The 16,572-nt window shown below is 42.7% G+C and overlaps 1 protein-coding gene across 1 annotated transcript in view; it reads left to right on the top strand.

The window, feature by feature from the left end:
- LOC126212940 (uncharacterized) overlaps positions 1-16,572 on the top strand; it is a 483,964-nt gene that overhangs the window by 69,944 nt on the left and 397,448 nt on the right. The window lies entirely within an intron of this gene.

Genomic DNA, 16,572 nt, shown 5'->3' with positions numbered 1-16,572 from the left:
ACAAATTCAAGTCTCACATATACATAAAAGCGATGCTTGGCTTCTCTGTCATGTAGAACCATGTTTTGAGGAGATTCTGTATGTGCACAAAGAATATTCATATCCCAGAAAAACATGATTAGGATTGTCTGTTCTGACTTGACAAACTTATGTAGGTCATTCCGAGCATATCTAGAAATTATGACTAAATCATTACTGTACATCCGTTTCTACATGTGCCTAATAAGTAACAGTTCAATGTTATTATACAGGAATTCTAAAATTTAGTTAATATGATAACAGGAAGAGCGTTACCCTCTAACATCATTTCCTAACTCACTGCACAGAAGGCCGGGGCTTTGTTCTGTACACCTTCAATGGAGCCGAGAAATGTTTTTCTAATGTCAGATGAGAGGCCAGTTGCTTCTTTCCTTCAATGTGTAGAGGAGATAATTGCAGGAGTATAGAGACTTGCACTGCTAATAAATACACTGAAGAGCCAAAGAAATTGGTATACATGCCTAATATCGTGTAGGGTCCCCGCGAGAACTAAAAAGTGCCAGTACACTACATGGCATGGGCTTGACTAATATCTAAAGTAGAGTTGGAGGGAATGACACCATGAATCCTGCAGGGCTGGCCATAAATCCGTAAGAGTATGAGGGGGTGGTGCTCTCTTCCGAACAGCTCGTTGTAAGGCGTCCCGGATATGCTCTTATAAGGTTCATGTCTGGGGAGTCTGGTAGCCAGCGGAAGTGTTTAAACTCAGAAGAGAGTTCCTGGAGCCACTCGGTAGCAGTTCTGGATGTTTGAGGTTTCGCACTGTCCTGCTGAAATTGACCAAGTCGTAGGGAATGCACAATGCACATGAATGGATCCAGGTAATCACAACAGAATGCTTACACATGTGTCACCTATGAGAGTCATATCTAGACATATCAGTGTGAGTGACGTGTGGGTGCTATTCTGTCATTCTGTGCAATGGATTAATCTGAGATGTACCCTTTACCCTGTGGTTCCTGCAAGATGCAATTTCCACCCCCACACTACTACAGAAGTCAGACAGACGTTCCTAACGTTCTAAAGAGAAATGCCTGAAAAACTTTCAGCAAAAAATATCTTCTAGAGTCGTCCACTGTAAGGGAATGACACAAAAATTCACAAAATGTCTTACGTAACTAGTGGGATACTTGGGTACTGGAGTAGTGCTAGTTAGTGTAAGAAAAACATGAAACTAACGAAAATTATTATTTATTTTGAAAAAAATTCTGAGATATCACAATGGCGCTTTTAGTTATGAACTGAACAAGTTGTTTCCGGGTTCTTTTCGGAATGTGAAGTTGCCTCTTAGGTATAGGATTCGCTAATGAAATTTTTATACAAAGTTTAAGATTGTTATTGACTTGGCAGAATGGCTGAGAGCCGTGCCTACTCAACTTGAATAATTATCCTTTAGAACGTTGTTAGGTACAGTCGTGGCTGTCACGTGTGAAATGCAGTGAAGTATACTCTTGTGGAGGAAATATGGGGCTCACAATAGCTGTAGCACACAATACCGTAAGCTGCGATGACTGCTGTCTGCGCCGCTCGCTGCTGACAAATAAGATAACTCTCGTTCTATCCGGATTGACCTTCGCCAATCAAACTCTCCCTACGCCTTGATGAACTCAAGGACTCCTATTCGCCCCTAGTCTAACTATGGGCGTCATTACCGGTCAGATAACCAGTCCACTGCGATGCCACTGAAAAATTTGCTCGCAGGCATTTAACTGTCCGTTCACACTGTACAGTAAGTGTGGCGGCCAACACAGTGAACAACGCTTAATCGCAAGGACTCAATATAGAGTCGCACTCTGATTCGCTCTCGACAGAGGTGCTCTCCCAGTGAAGTACTGAGGAGAGACTTGTTCCTCGCTTTTTGAGTACACGTACGAGCGCACACGCTCTCGTTACATGTTCTCGCTCCAAGAGCGACAACGGAACAGCCCCTCTCCACGCCAGACGTGAAGGGGTATATCTCTTGGTCTCTTCCATTACTCCTTCAGCGCAAGGCATCAGGAATATCATCTGCCAATCAGCATTGTTCTTTTAAAATGGGAGAATGACATTTCGTTTAAGGTGACCAATCAGGAAATCTGTACCATCGGCGTTTGGCGTTTGCTGTCTCCCTGTGAAAACCTCTGAAACTGCGTGCTATGTTTGTAAAGAATGCGTAGGCTGGGCGCTCCCACACAATGTAGCGGAATTTGCTTTTAAGCCAAACACGGGGTCGTTCTCCCTTTCACTCAGGCTAACGCTGTCTGCTCTACGGGCGGTGCCCAGCTGACGTAGATAGGTTGACTCGTCCTCTGAAGGGACCAGCCTCCTGACGTGTGGTTTGCCTCTCCAGAACTAAAAGCTTTTGTGACCGCCCGAGGTGTTGGTGGTCTGTTGGATTGATGATAGTTTCCTGTTTTTGAACCATTTGTGATCGTCGTGTCTTGAATGTGTGTGTGTACACATGCCTCTATTATTTTAATCTCAATGCGCAATTGCGATTTACTTGTTATTTGCATATCGTTTACTTGAATTCAGATAACATTGAGTTTATCTTATCGAGTTTGGGTTCGAATGAGGCATCTTGATGGGTGGAATATGATTCTGAGGGCGGAATATGTAAGCAATGATGGTCAGGAGACCACGATGTCTTACATGAGGGGTCCCATATTATTCCAACTGCACATGTCCCACACCATTACAGGGCCTCCACCAGCTTCAACAGTCCACTGCTGATATGCAGGGTCCATGGATTCGTGAGGTTGTCTCCATACCCATACACGTCCATCTGCTCGATAAAATTTGAAACGAGACTCGTCCAACCAGGCAACATGCTTCCAGTCATCAACAGTACAGTGCAGTCATCAAGGGTACACGAGAGAGCCTTTAGCTCCAAAAGCCCATATCGATGACGTTTCGTTGTATGGTTCGCACACTGACGTTTACTGATAGCACAGCATTGAAATTTGCAGCAAATTTGTGGATGGTTGCACTTCTGTCATTGGTCCCGTTCTTGGAGAATCTTTTTCCCGACGGAAGCGATATCTCAGATTTGATGTTTTACCAGATATTCACGGTACACACGTGAAATGGACGTACTGGAAAATCCCTCCTTCATCACTATCGTGAAGATGCTGTGTCCCACCACTCGTGCACTGACTATAACAACACACTGAAACTCACATAAATCTTAATAACATGCCATGGTAGCAACAGTAACCGATCTAGCAACTGTTTCGGACGCTTGTTCTCTTATGTAGGTCTTTCCGACCGCAGCGCCGTATTCGATCTGTTTACACATTTCTGTATTTGAATACGCATGCCTATACCAGTTTCTTTGGCGCTTCAGTGTATATGGTACTGAAAACGTGTGCCATTTATCATGCAGTAAAGGAAACCATAGAAATATTTGGAGCAGGCATTAAGGTCCAGGGAGTAGAAATAAAAACTATGAAGCTTTCGACTGACATTATAATTCTGTCAGCGACAGCAAAGGACTTTGAATAACAATTGAAAGGTATGGACAGCGTGTTGGACAGATGGTAAAAGATAAATATCAACAAAAGTAAAACAAGGCTACTGGAATGTAGTTGAACTAAAACAGCTGATGCTGAGGGAGTCAGATCAGGAAATGAGACACTTAAAGCAGTAGATGAATTTTGCGAGTTGGGCAGCAAAATAACTGATGTTGGTCGAAGTAGAGAAAATATAAAATGTAGGCTAGCAAAGGTAAGAAACAGAGTAGATAACTCTACATATTTACAGTACCAAAGCAATTAAGTTGGATGGTCTCAGAGGAAAAGTGTTTTTTTTTCTACTATTTGTAATGTTGCTGGTTTCGTCTTCCCCAAAGTTACTGGTGTGAGTAGACTGGAAATATTGTGGTTCGTTGTTGTCATAGTTTATATATGTTCCTGCAGTTGCTGGTCCTGCTCGTTCATGAATGAATTGATTCATCCAGCACCTCCGATGGTTGTACATTATAATGCAACGCATAGATCACGATGTGAACATCAATGTAAAGTGTGTGTGAGGGGAAGGGGGGGGGGGGCGGCCGAGGGAGTATGAAAAGAAAAAGTCTGCTAGTCATGGACTAGGGACTAGATTGAAATAGAGAGGAATTCTCTGTTATACTGTCAAAATATTTGCTGTTACTTTCTTTAAATATTGGTACACAACTTCTACAATATTTTTAAATGATGTTTTCTTAATTTTAACTGTTAGAATTTTCTTTTCGCAGTTGCAGTTTCCGCATCAAGCTATTTTGAAGAAAAAATTTTCAGATATAGGTTTATGTTAAACAGCAGTGTGCATATTACGTCGTTATAGCTACATATAGCAAGCATACATATCAAAATCTGCTATTTGGAAATGGCTTAGTGCCGAACGATAGCAATTGTTGTTGTAGTTGTTGTGGTCTTCAGTCCTGAGACTGAATCTGCTTAGTGTATTCATCTATTAGTCTCCCTCTACGATTTTTACCCTCCACGCTGCTCTCCAATACTAAAGTGTTGATCCATTCATGCCTCAGAACATGTCGTACCAACTGATCCCTTCTTCTAGTCAAGTTGTGTCACAAATTTCTCTTCTCCCCAATTCTGTTCAATACGTCCTCATTAGTTATGTGATCTACCCATCTAATCTTCAGCATTCTTCTGTAGCACCATATCTGGAAAGCTTCTATTCTCTTCTTGTCCAAACTATTTATCGTCCATGTTTCACTTCCATACACGGCTACACTCCATACAAATACTTTTAGAAACGACTTCTTGACATTTAAATCAATACTCGATGTTAACAAATTTCTCTTCTTTAGAAACGCTTTCCTTGCCATGGCCAGTCTACATTTTCGATCCTCTCTACTTCGACCATCATCAGTTATTTTGCTCCCCAAATAGCAAAAGACATTTACTACTTGAAATGTCTCATTTCCTAATCTAATTCACTCAGCATCACTTAATTCGGCTACATTCCACTATCCTCATTTTGCTTTTGTTGATGTTCATACTATATCTTCATTTCAAGACACTGTCCATTCCGTTCCACTTTTGCTGTTTCTGACAGAATTACAACGTCATCGGCGGACCTCAGAGTTCTTATTTCTTCTCCATGGTTTTTAATACTTAAACCAAATTAGTCTTTTGTTTCCTTTAATGCTTGCTCAATATACAGATTGTATACCATTGGGAATAGGCTACAACCCCTGTCTCACTCCCTTCCCAACCACTGTTTCCCTTTCATGCCACTCGACTCTTATAACTGCCATCTGGTTTCTGTACAAATCGTAAATAGCCATTCGCTCCCTGTATTTTGCCCCTGCCACCTTCAGAATTTGAAAGAGAATATTCCAGTCAACATTATGAAAAGCTTTCTCTAAGTCTACAAATGCTAGGAACGTAGGTTTGCTTTCTCTTAATCTATCTTCTAAGATAAGTCGTAGGGTCAGTATTGCCTCATGTGTTCCAACATTTCTATGTAATCCGAACTGATCTTCCCTGAGGTCGACTTATACCAGTTTTTCCATTCGTCTGTAAAGAATTCGGGTTAATATTTTGCAGCCGCGACTGATTAAACTGATAGTTCGGTAATTTTCACATCTGTCAACACCTGCTTTCTTTGGGATTGGCATTATTATATTCTTATTGAAGTCAGACGGTATTTCGCCTGTCTCATACATCTTCCTCACCAGATGGTAGAGTTTTGTCAGGGCTGCCTCTCCCAAGGCTATCAGTAGCTTTAATGGAATGTTGTCTACTCCTGGGGCCTTGTTTTGACTTAGTTCTTTCAGTTCTGTCAAACTCTGCATGCAGTATCATATCTCCCATTTCATCTTCATCTACACACTCTTCTATTTCCAAAATATTCTCCTCAAGTACATCGCCCTTATATAGAACCTCTATATACTCCTTCCACCTCTCTGCTTTCCCTTCTTTGCTTCGCACTTGGTTTCCATCATACCTCTTGATATTCGTACAAGTGGTTCTCTTTTCTCCAAACGTCTCTTTAATTTTCCTGTAGGCGGTATCTTACTTACCCCTAGTGAGATATGCCTCTACATCCTAACATTTGTCCTCTAGCCATTCTTGCTTAACCATTTGTCCCTACTTGTCGATCTCATTTTTGAGACGTTTGTATTCCTATTTTCCTACTTCATTTGCTGCCTTTTTATGTTTTCTGCTTTCATCAGTTAAATTCAATATTTATTCTGTTACCCAAGGATTTCGACTAGCTCTTGTTCTTTTACCTGCTTGATCCTTTGCTGCCTTCACTATTTCATCCCTCAAAGCTACCCATTCTTCTTCTATTGTATTTCTTTCCCCATTCCTGTCAGTCGTTCCCTTATAGTCTCCCTGAAACCCTCTAGAACCTCTGGTCCGACCTACTTAAATTCCCACCTTTTTGGTTCAAATGGTTCTGAGCACTATGGGACTTAACATCTGCGGTCATCAGTCCCATAGAACTTAGAACTACTTAAACCTAACTAACCTAAGGACATCACACACATCCATGCCCGAGGCAGGATTCGAACCTGCGACCGTAGCAGTCCCCACCTTTTTGCAGTTCCTTCAGTTTTAATCTACAGTTCACAACTATCAGATTATGGTCAGAGTCCACATCTGACCCTGGAAGTGTCTTACAATTTAAAACCTGGTTCCTAAATGTCTGTCTTACCATTATATACTCTATCTGAAACCTCCCATTATCTCTTCTATGTGTACAACCTTTTTTCATCATTTTTGTACCAAGTGTTAGCTATGATTAAGTTATGCTCTGTGCAAAATTCTACCAGGCGGCTTCCTCTTTCATATCTTACCCCATTCCATATTCACCTACTACGTTTCCTTCTCTTCCTTTTGCTACTATCAAATTCCAGTCACCCATGACTATAAAATTTCGTCTCCCTTCACTATCTGAATAACTTCTTTTATCTCTTCATACATTTCATCAATCTCTTCGTCATCTGCAGAGCTAGTTGGCATATAAACTTGTACTACTGTGGTAGGAATAGCCTTCGTGTCTATCTAGGCCACAATAATGCTTCTCTATGCTGTTCGTAGTAGCTTATTCGGACTCCTATTTTATTATTCGTTAGTAAACCTACTCCAGTATTACCCATATTTGATTTTTAATTTATATCCCTGTATTTACCTGACCAGAAGTCTTGTTCTGTCTGCCACTGAACTTCACTAATTCCCACTGTATCTAACTTTAACCTATTTCCCTTTTTAAATTTTCTAACCTCTCTGCCCGATTAAGGGATTTGACGTTCCGCGCTTCGGTCTGTAGAACGCCTGTTTACTTTCTCCTGATAACGACTTCTTCCTGAGTAGTCCCCGCCCAGAGATCCGAATTCCATATACTGATAAAACTAAGAGGGTGGTTTGAAAAGTCCTGGAAATGGAACGGAAAAAAGTATTTACATCTCTGAAACTTTTTTTATTTTTCAATGTAGTCTCCTTGTAGATTAATGCCGTTAGTTCAACCTCATATTTGTTCCCAGAATGAGATTTTCACTCTGCAGCGGAGTGTGTGCTGATATGGAAGTAGGAGACGAGGTACTAGCGGAAGTAAAGCTCAGTCGGTAGAGCACATGCCCGCGAAAGGCAAAGGTCCCGAGTTCGAGTCTCGGTCGGGAACACAGTTTTAATCTCGTATTTGTTGCTGCTTAAAGATGCAGCACTATTAAAACTTACCTACATGACGTTTTTTATGAGTTTCCTCTAGGCCTGCAAAATAGTTGTCTACTCTGGCTGTCAATTCTTCGTTTGAAGTGAATCTTCGTTCACCAAGGAAAATGTTCAGTTTTGGGAAGAGATGTAAGTCTGAAGGAGCCATATCAGGTGAATAAGGCGGGTGTGGCAACAACTCATACTTAGTTCGTGTGCTTTTGCCATGCTGACGGCACATGTGTGCTGGCGCACGTCAAGAGTCGCTGCACCCGTCTTGCAGAATTTTTTTTTTCATTTCTAATTCTTCAGTTTAAATGTGATGTACCCTTTCATGTGACATCTGAGAAGTGTGAGCAATTTCATACGCTTTCAATCGGTGATCCTCAAAAATGGTTCAAGTGGCTCTGAGCACTATGAGACTTAACATCTGAGGTCATCAGTCCCCTAGAACCTCAAACTACTTAAATCTAACTAACCTAAGGACATAAAACATATCCATGCCCGAGGCAGGATTCGAACCTGCGACCTTAGCAGGCTGTTGCGCCTAGAACCACTCGGCCAGTGCGGCCGGCGTTGATCCTGCGTGACCATTTTGTGCACTCTTGCAATGATGTGCAATGGCGCATGTTGTCCGAACACTGCATGGATCGTCATCTAGGCTCTCCCGACCAAATATAAACTCATTTGTCCACTTGGCAACAGTTGAATATGAAGTCCCCAGTGTATTCAGAAAATCGGCCTGAATGTCCTTTGGTTTCACAGCGTTCTTTTCGAAGCATTTAATCATTACTCGATTCTAGATTTGTTTTTCCAGCTTCGCAAATCACTACGCAGAAACAACCACAGAGCCACGTCACCACCACAGCTCTCTTCCGAGAGCACTGACGTGCCACGTGTTTACAGGCAACAGTCCATATGAATATCATGTGAACAACTCGTTGCGCTAGCGCTGACCTCTAGTGGTGATTCTCAGAACTTTTCAAACCACCCTCGTATTTCGAAGTTGCTGCTTAAAGATGAAGCACTATTAAAACTTGCCTAGATGAATTTTTTAATAATCGAAAATTATATAAGAAGTTATTAAGAAAGTACCAAAAGTCAAACCATAAGGAAATCACCTTATCATGTGTTACCTACCCTGTTTCATAGCTAAGAGACAACTTTCGTATGCCTAGTTTATGCTACCACAACTGTTTGTCTACTACCATAGAAAATCAAGAGACTTCGAAACTAAATGTGGTATGCTGGTTTGAAATTTTCTTAAAATTATACTTACATTACAGTTAATAATTTATATCTGTTTCTTCACATCACCACAACACAGTGTAGGAGATACATTCAGTTATTTCGAAGCCCTTAAAAACTGTTTGACAATAAACGCATAAAGTATTTATAATTCAGTGATACGTTGGAAAAAGCAAAGCAATTGGTGTTACTAAGTTCCTCATCTCAAAATGGTTAAGTTTATCATCTGATGGGCTTGGGAAACCAATAGACCGTACGTTTTAAAGTCCATTGTGGTATCCATCAGAGCCAGTCTGCACTACGAAAGTACAGTTTATGTATAAACAAGAAAATTGATTTCAAGACATTACACACGATTCAGCACCTAAATTCATACTTTGGGGAACACAATTAAGAGGACGGCAGAGGGTACTTTCATTTGTACTACATATTAGGTTTCTTCCTGTTTTAGACGAATTTGGAGCATTGGAAAAAAATGATTCTTTTGGAACGCTGTCCTTGGAAAGTTATTCGTTTGGAGCCGAATGGAGGGTCCCAGAGAGAGGCTCTGTCGATTCTGTGACGGTCTTTGCTGCAGGTTTCTGGGCCTGCGATATGTGGAGGAGATTTGTAGGATTGCTCTTGAGTGCTCAACACACGGATAGGAAGTACTCAGGTAGCTGAGTACTTGGACAGTGCATATGGCCTTTTATTTTTAGGCTAGGCCATCCATCCTCAAAGTGAGGAGCGCACCCCTTATCAGTGTGGCGGGGAGGGGTATGGAGAGTAATAGAGGGGGGCGCCGAGTTACATTGAAATATTTGAACTTCATTTTGTCTAAGGAAAGAAAAAGATACCGGTGAACTAATATTGCCAGGTTGTAATTCCCATGAACCAAGGCTGGAAGCTCCTCCATCGTTTTACAAGAACTGACCAGTAGATCCTGTCAGGCGGAAAGCTTGTAAATTAGATGACAGTTTGACGGTGTGGCAGCCACTACCTTGCTATGGCGACCTGAAGAATAATTTGTTAACCACAGACACTGTGACTGTCCATTCGATTTCAGTTAGTCTTCCGAAATAATTTCAAAGATAATAAGTTAGTTAGAAGTAGAATTCCAGCTCTTCTCCAATGGAAATACACTGAAGAGTCAAAGAAACTGGTACACCTGCTGAATATCGTGTAGGGCCCCCGCGAGCACTCCATGGTAAGGAGTCGACTAAGGTAGTGCTGGAGGGAACTGGCACCATGAATCCTGCAGGGCTGTCCATAAATCCGTTATAGAGTTCGAGGGGGTGGAGATCTCTTATGAACAGCACGTTGCAAGGCATCCCAGATTTGCTGAATAATGTTTATGTCTGAGGAGTTTGGTGGCCAGCTAAAGTGTTTAAACACATATGAGTGTTCTTGGATCCACTCTTTACCAGTTCTTGCCGTATGGGGTGTCGCATTTTCCTGCTGTATTTGCCCAAGTCCGTCGGTATGCACAATGGAAAACGAATGGATGCGGTTTATCAGACAGGATGCTTACGAGCGTTTCACCCAGCAGAGTTGTACCTAGACGTATCAGAAGTCCAATATCACTAAAACTTCACACGCCCCACATCATTACTGAGCCTCCACCACCTTGAAGAGTCCGCTGCTGACATGCAGTATCCACGGATTCATGAGGTTGTCTCCATACCCATCCGCTCCATAAAATTATATACGACACTCGTCCGACCAGTCATCAACAGTCCAATGTCGGTGTTGACGGGCCCAGGTGAGGTGTAACGTTTTGTGTCATGCAGTCATCAAGGGTACACGAGTGGGCCTTCAGCTCCTTATCGATTATGTTTCGTTAAATGGTTCGCACGCTGACACTTGTTGATGCCCCAGCACTGAATTCTGCAACAATTTGCAGAAGGGTTGTACTTCTGTCACGTAGAACGATTCTCTTCAGTTGTCGTTTGCCACATTCTTGCACGATACTTTTGCGGCTGCAGGGATGTCAGAGATCTGATGTTTTACCGGATTCCTAATATTCGTGGAACACTTGTGAAATGGTCATAAGGGAAAATGCCCCTTTCATCGCTATCTCGGAGATTCTGTGCTCCATCGCACGTGCGCCGACTATAACACCACGTTCAAACTCACTTGTGATAACCTGCCATTGTAGAAGCGATAACTGAGATAACAACTGCGCCTGGCACTTGTTGTCTCATACAGGCGTTGCCGAATGTAACGCCGTATTCTGGCTGTTTACATATCTCTGTATTTGAATACCGATGGCTATACCTGTTTCTTTGGCGCTTCAGTGTAATATTAGTGGTATGCTGTCTGACACAGTCAATCGGTTAAAACTCTAGGAGTAGCCTTGCGAAGAAATGTGAGTGAAGACATGAGGTTATAAGTAGGGAGAGTGAATGGCTTACTACTGTTTACTTGGTAAATTGTAGGGAAGTGTAGCTCATCTACATAGGAGATGACTAGTGCGAGCACTAGTGCGGCCAATTCTTGAGTCCTGCTGGGTTGTTTGAGAACCCATCAGTTCAGATTAAAAGAAGACATCGAAGCAACTGAGAACTACGCTGCTACAGGCGTTAGCATAAGGTTCAATTATCACGTGAGTAGTTCGGGTCAGCTTCGTGAACTAAAATGGGAATCCCTGGAGAGAAGACGAGGTACATTTCGCGAACCACTATCGAGAAAATTTACAGAACGGGCCCTTACGGCTGACTGCAGAACGATTCCTCTGCTGACACGGTACGTTTCGCTAAAGGACAAGATACGAGAAATTAGTGCTCATACTGTGGCATATGGATGGTTGTTTCTGCCTCACTCAATTGCCGAGTTCAATAGGAAAGGAGATGACCAGTATTGGTTCAATGTACCATCGGCCACACGCTGTATGGTCGTCTGCGGATAATGTGTGTAGGCGTCAAACTGTTGTGTAGCTACCTTCCTTTATTAGTATCGATGATGTTGGCCTGCAAGTTGAACGTTTGAGGATTTGGCATTCCTACCCGTGCTGGTAGGGTAAGACTGGTCACGTGAGCTTTACAATCTTCCCTGATGGTACCCTGCTAGACGGCAGGCTGGCCAGCACGGTGAAGCTCCATTCGTGAAGACGGCGGCTCAAATCCAGCTGCCGGACGTTCCATGTTTTATTTTTCCAGGATTTCCCTAAAGTCGCTGTAGGGTCAGATCGTTGTTGCAGAAGCAACGAAAAAAGCATGCCAAATGTAAAAGAACGGAAAATCCCCAAGACTGGCAAAGTTTTACAGAAGTTCGAAATATGGCGCGTACTTCAATCCGAGATGCTTGTAATAATTTCCACAACGGAAGTCTGTTTCGAAATCTGGCAGAAAACCTAAAGAGGTTCTGGTCATACATAAAGCACACCAGTGGCAAGACACAATCAATACCTTCACTGCGCGATAAAAACGGTGAAGTCACTGATGACAATGCCACGAAAGCAAAGTTATTAAACACGGTTTCCCGAAACTGCTTCAAGAAAGAAGACGAAGAAAATACTCCTGAATTACAATCAATAACACCTGCCAAGACGAAAAACATAGAAGTAGATATCCTCGGTGTAGCAAAGCACCTTAAATCACTTAAAAAAGGCAAGGCCTCCGGTCCAGATTGTATACCAGTCAGGTTCCTCTCAGAGTATGCAGATAAAATAACTCCATATTTAGCAATTATATACAACCACTCGCTCACAGAAAGATACGTACCTAAAGACTGAAAAATTGCTCAAGTCACACCAATATCCAAAAAGGGAAGTAGGAGTAATCCGCTGAATTACAGGCCTATATCACTAACGTAGATCTGCAGTAGGGTTTTAGAACATATACGGTATTCGAACATTAAGAAGTACCCCGACATTGACACGTAAGTCAGCACGGATTCAGAAAACATCGTTCTTGTGAAACACAACTAGCTCTCTTACTCATGAAGTAATAAGTGCTATCGACAGGGGATGTCAAATTGATTCCATATTTTTAGATTTCCAGAAGGCTTTCACCACCGTTCCTCACAAGCCTCTTCTAACCAAACTGCGTGCCTACGGAGTATCGCCTCAGTTGTGCGACTGGATTCGTGATTTCCTGTCAGAAAGGTCACAGTCATCGAGTAAAACAGAAGTAATATCCGGCGTTCCCCAAGTAAGTGTTGTAGGCCCTCTATTGTTCCTGATCTATATTAACGACATAGGAGACAGTCTGAGAAGCCGTCTTAGATTGTTTGCAGATGATGTTGTCATTTACCGTCTTGTACAGTCATCAGATGATCAAAACGACGTACAAAATGATTTAGGTATCTGTACGTGCGAAAAGTAGCTATTGACCCTGAATAAAGAAAAGTGCGAAGTTATTCACATGAATACTAAAAGAAATCAGCTAAATTTCGATTACGTGATACGTCACACAAATCTGAGGGCTGTAAATTCAACTAAATACTTACAGATTACCATTACAAATAACCTAAATTAGAACGATCACATAGATAATATTGTGAGTAGAGCAAACCGAAGACTGCGATACATTGGCAGAACACTTAGAAGGTGCAACAGGTCTACCAAAGAGACTGCTTACTCTACGGTTGTCCGCCCTATTCTGGAGTACTGCTGTGCGGTGTGGGATCCGCATCAGGTGGGACTGACGGATGACATCGAGAAAGTACAAAGAAGGGCAGCTAGTTTTGTATTATCGCGAAATAGGGGAGATAGTGTCACAGACATGATCCCTGAATTGGAGTCGTAATGATTAAAATAACGGCGTTTTTCGTTGCGACGGGATCTTCTCATGAAATTTCAATCACCAGTTTTCTCCTCCGGTTGCGAAAACATTCTGTTGGCACCCTCCTTCATAGGGAGAAATGATCATCATGATAAAATAAGAGAAATCAGGGCTTGAACGGAAAAATTTAAGTGGTCGTTTTTCCCGCGTGCCGTTCGAGAGTGGAACGGTAGAGAGACAAATATTTGGGCGTAACATTGGAGAGCGATATGAAGTGGGACAAGTATGTAATGACAGTTGTGGGGAAGGCGGATAGTCGTCTTCGGTTCTTTGGTAGAATTTTGGGAAGGTGTGGTTCATCTATAAAGGAGACCGATTATAGAACACTAATACGACCTATTCTTGAGTACTGCTCGAGTGTTTGGGATCCCTATAAGGTCGGATTGAGGGAGGACGTAGAAGCAATTCAGAGGCGGGCTGCTAGATGTGTTACTGGTAGTTTTGATCATCACGCGAGTGTTACGGAAATGCTTCAGGAACTCGGGTGGGAGTCTCTGGAGGAAAGGAGGCGTTCTTTTCGTGAATCGCTTCTGAGGAAATTTAGAGAACCAGCATTTGAGGCTGACTGCAGTACAATTTTACTGCCGCTTATATTTCGCTGAAAGACCAGAAAGGTAAGGTAAGAAAGATTAGGGCTCGTTCAGAGGCATGCAGGTAGTCATTTTTCCCTCGTTCTGTTTGGGATTGGAACAGGGAGAGAAGATGCTAGTTGTGGTACGAGGTACCCTCCGCCACGCACCGTAAGGTGTATTGCGGAGTATGTAGGTAGATGTAGATGTAGATGTAGATGTAGGTGGTTCATTGAACCCTCTTCCAGGCACTTTATTGTGAATAGCAGAGTAATTACATAGATGTAGATGTAGGGAGCTACCGGTGTGGTACCCTTGAAAGGGCGCGGCCGATTTCGTTCCTCTTCCTTTCATAATCCGAGCTTGCGCTCCATCTCTAATGAGCTCGCTGTTGACAGGACGTTAAACTATGATATTCCTTCTTTCTTAAGGTTCTGCAGCTCAGTCGGTAGAGATCGAAACCCTTGTAGGATCACTTTGTCCGTGTGTCTATCTTCCTGCTTGGCTCTTAAGAACCCTTTTTCTCTGGAACAGGTAGACGTATCAAGTCTCTCCATGGTATAAAAGATTTAAGCTTCAACAATGAAGCGTCAAAGCCACTGGTATAGGCATGCCTATTCAAATACAGAGACACGTAAAGAGCCAGAACACTGCGCTGCGGTCGGGAACGCCTATATAGGACAACAAGTGTCAGGCGCAGATCCGTTACTGCTGCTACAATGGCAGGTTATCAAGATATAAGTTAGTTTGGGCGTCGGTTTGCAGTAGGGTTTTGGAGCATATACTGTATTCAAACATTATGAATCACCTGGAAGGGAACGATCTATTGATACGTAATCAGCATGGTTTCAGGAAACATCGTTCTTGTGCAACGCAGCTAGCTCTTTATTTTCACGAAGTAATGGCCGCTATCGACAGGGGATCTCAAGTTGATTCAGTATTTCTAGATTTCCGGAAAGCTTTTGACAACGTTCCTCACAAGCGACTTCTAATCAAGCTGCGGGTCTATGGGGTGTCGTCTCAGTTGTGCGACTGGATTCGTGATTTCCTGTCAGGAAGGTCGCAGTTCGTAGTAACAGACGGCAAATCATCGAGTAAAACTGAAGTGATATCAGGTGTTCCCCAGGGAAGCGTCCTGGGACCTCTGCTGTTCCTGATCTATATAAATGACCTGGGTGACAATCTGAGCAGTTCTCTTAGGTTGTTCGCAGATGATGCTGTAATTTACCGTCTAGTAAGGTCATCTGAAGACCAGTATCAGTTGCAAAGCGATTTAGAAAAGTTTGCTGTATGGTGTGGCAGGTGGCAGTTGACGCAAAATAACGAGAAGTGTGAGGTGATCCACATGAGTTCCAAAAGAAATCCGTTGGAAATCGATTACTCGATAAATAGTACAAATCTCAAGGCTGTCAATTCAACTAAGAAACTGGGTGTTCAAATTACGAACAACTTGTTCGAAAGACCACACAGATAATATTGTGGGGAAGGCGAGCTGAAGGTTGCGTTTCATTGGCAGGACACTTGGAAGATGCAACAAGTCCACTAAAGAGGCGGCTTACACTACACTCGTTCGTCCTCTGTTGGAATATTGCTGCGCTGTGTGGGATCCTTACCAGGTGGGATTGACGGAGGACATCGAAAGGGTGCAAAAAAGGGCAGCTCGTTTTGTATTATCACGTAATAGGGGAGAAAGTGTGGCAGATATGATACGCGAGTTGGGATGGAAGTCATTAAAGCAAAGACGTTTTTCGTTGCGGCGAGATCTATTTACGAAATTTCAGTCACCAACTTTCTCTTCCGAATGCAAAAATATTTTGTTGAGCCCAACCTACATAGGTAGGAATGATCATCAAAATAAAATTAGAGAAATCAGAGCTCGAACAGAAAGGTTTAGGTGTTCGTTTATACCGCGCGCTGTTCGGGATTGGAATGGTAGAAGGATAATATGATTGTGGTTCGATGAACCCTGTGCCAAGCACTGAAATCTGAATTACAGAGTTATCATGTAGATGTAGATGTAGATGTAGATGGTGTTATATGCGGTGCAACAGCGATGGGGCTCATCTCCGATGTAACGATGAAGTGGGGATTTTCCCGTACGACCATTTCACGAGCGTACTGTCAATATCAGGTATCGGCTAAAACATCATATCTCCGACATCGCAGCGGGCGGAAAATGATACTACAAGCAAGGGACCAACGCCGACTGAAGAGAATTGTTCCACCAGACGGAAGTGCAAGCCTTTCGCAAACTGGTGCAGATTTCAGTGCTGGTCCATCAACACGCGACAGTGTGCGAACCATTCGACG

The sequence above is a fragment of the Schistocerca nitens genome, chromosome 11 (genome assembly GCF_023898315.1).
Source record: "Schistocerca nitens isolate TAMUIC-IGC-003100 chromosome 11, iqSchNite1.1, whole genome shotgun sequence".
NCBI classification, from domain to species: Eukaryota; Metazoa; Arthropoda; class Insecta; order Orthoptera; family Acrididae; genus Schistocerca; species Schistocerca nitens.
The sequence above is the reverse complement of the archived record's forward strand: the minus strand, read 5'-3'. Positions and strand labels throughout refer to the sequence as shown.